General features: G+C 51.3%; 1 pseudogene; it reads left to right on the top strand.

The window, feature by feature from the left end:
• The first annotated feature begins 450 nt into the window (after positions 1-450).
• On the top strand, positions 451-2,006 carry LOC100959240 (annotated as a pseudogene).
• The last annotated feature ends 220 nt before the right edge of the window (positions 2,007-2,226 follow it).

Raw genomic sequence — 2,226 nt, forward strand, 5'->3', positions numbered from 1 at the left:
AAGAGCAAGACCCTGTCTCTACTAAAAATAGAAAAATTAGCAGGCATAGTGGCGGGCACCTGCAGTCCTAGCTACTTGGGAGGCTGAAGCAAGAGGATCACTTGAGCCCAAAAGTTTGAGGTTTCTGTGAGCTATGACACCACTGCACTCTACACAGGGTGACAGACTGAGACTCTGTCTCAAGAAAAAAAATTAGGGGACAGAGTCTCTGCTCTTGAAGGGGGCGCTAAGCTAGCTGGAGAGACAAGCTGCAGAGGGGCCCAAGAACAGATGAATCGTGTCCCGGAACGTTGGCAATCACATCCACCTCCTCTCATTTCACCAGTGAGGATGTCGCAGTCCAGAATGCAGGAGTCACTTCTCCACACCACAGAGTGGCCAGCTACAGCAGCAGCAGGAGAACCCCACAGTCTATCTCCTGAGATGGAGTTCTCTCTCCTTTCAGCCTGAATGACGGCTCTGAGCATCGGTTTCCTTTGAGTACAAACATACTTAGGCCTCTGATGCCAAAATCCAAGACAGGGAAGTTCATCCTAATTCTAGCCCCACCCTGCCCACTCCTCACTCCCATCCAATGCCCTTTTCTCCACCGTAACATACTGTCCAGGAACACGGGCAGCGCCGCACAGTGGAAAGATACCCGGCTCAAGACTCAGATGGAACTGGCTTCCAACAGGCCTGGTCTATGACTTACTCATCAGGGAACGTGGACAGGCTCCTCAATCTCCATGAACCTCACTTTCCTCATCTGTCAAATGGAGCTATTAAATAAGACAACTCCGTAAAGTACCCCAAAGAAACTGGCTTCTCAGGAAATGTTGGTTCTCTTTCCCACTCCATCGGGGGATTTGTGCTTGATGATTGCAGTTTGATCTTTAACCAATAGCTACAAAGAGTGGGCACTGTTCAGATGCCATCTGTCACAAGCCTGCCAAGGAGTTCCATCTTTAAATGTCCGCCCTAGGCAGTCCAAAACAGGTATCTTAGTAAGAGAGCTTTGTCTTCCAAGGTGGAGGGTGCTCATTGCAGGGCAATGACATTCTACAGCAAACGGACACGTGTCAGAGCATGTGCTTGGGGATGGTGACAGGCCCCTGTCCAGAGCTGAGGGTCCCTTTTCCCCATCCCTTTCCTATTGACATGTACTCTCACCAGAGCCAGTGAACTCCGTCCTTCATAAAACAAATATTAAAAAGCATATTTGATGAGCACAGTGGTACATGATAGACAAAAATCAAGATTATAAAATAAAACATTTTGTTTGACCTAAGACTATGTTTTCTTCTAATGTGAAAAGAAATTAAAATAGGGTTCATAGGCCCTAAAAGTACTGTGTCCCCTTGGCTTTGTGCCTGTGGTACCCAGAGGATAAGTCGGCTCCAATCCAGCCTCCCTCAGGGCCTGTGAGCAGTATCACAGACCCCAACGTGCCAGGGATCAGGCCTGCCAGCCGCGGGGTACAGGCTGGGGCTGTTTCCCCCTTCGGGATGCTGGGAATGACGGGATGGACACGTTTGGGATGATGAACAACATGATTGGGAGCACGGAACACATGACAGCTGGGGGCAATTGCCAGACGTTCTCCTCCTCCACTGTCATCTCCTACTGCAATGCGAGTGATGGTGCCCCGGGGTCCGCCAAGAGACATCTGAGAGGCACTCAGCACCAGGCGGGATCCAGGAGATTCGGAGGACTATTTGGGATTCAGACAGTGGCCTGGAGCAGATGTCCATTGGGCATCACATCCGAGACAGGGTCCACATCCTTCAGCGCTCCCGAAACCACCGCCCGGGGGACCAGGAGGAGCGGCAGGACTATATTAATCTGGGTGAGAGTGAGGCTGCAGCATTTGACCATGACTGGTGGAGGGAAACATCCCGATTGGGGCAGCAGCGCCCCCTGGAATTTCGAAGGCACAAGGACGCAGAGCTGAGGGGCCTCTCGGCCTGGCCATACAAGGACCTGAGGACGCCCCCTCCAGATGGTCCCACCACCATGACTGGTGAGCCCTCACCCTTAGCCTTTCTGGTACAGGCTGAGAGGCTGAGAATTCATCCCCTGAAATAACTTCTTCCTCTCTAACTCTCACCTCCAATTTAATATTAAATTAACAGGCCAGCTGGCCCCCACCTCTCCCTGGGGGTCTCAAGGAGAACTTTTCCCTGTCCCTTTTGCCTACATTGTCCTTCTTTAATCCCCTTCCCATGATAACTCCACTTCTCCTGT

The sequence above is a fragment of the Otolemur garnettii genome, unplaced genomic scaffold, assembly GCF_000181295.1.
Source record: "Otolemur garnettii isolate 467f Iridium unplaced genomic scaffold, OtoGar3 scaffold00094, whole genome shotgun sequence".
Taxonomy (NCBI): Eukaryota; Metazoa; Chordata; class Mammalia; order Primates; family Galagidae; genus Otolemur; species Otolemur garnettii.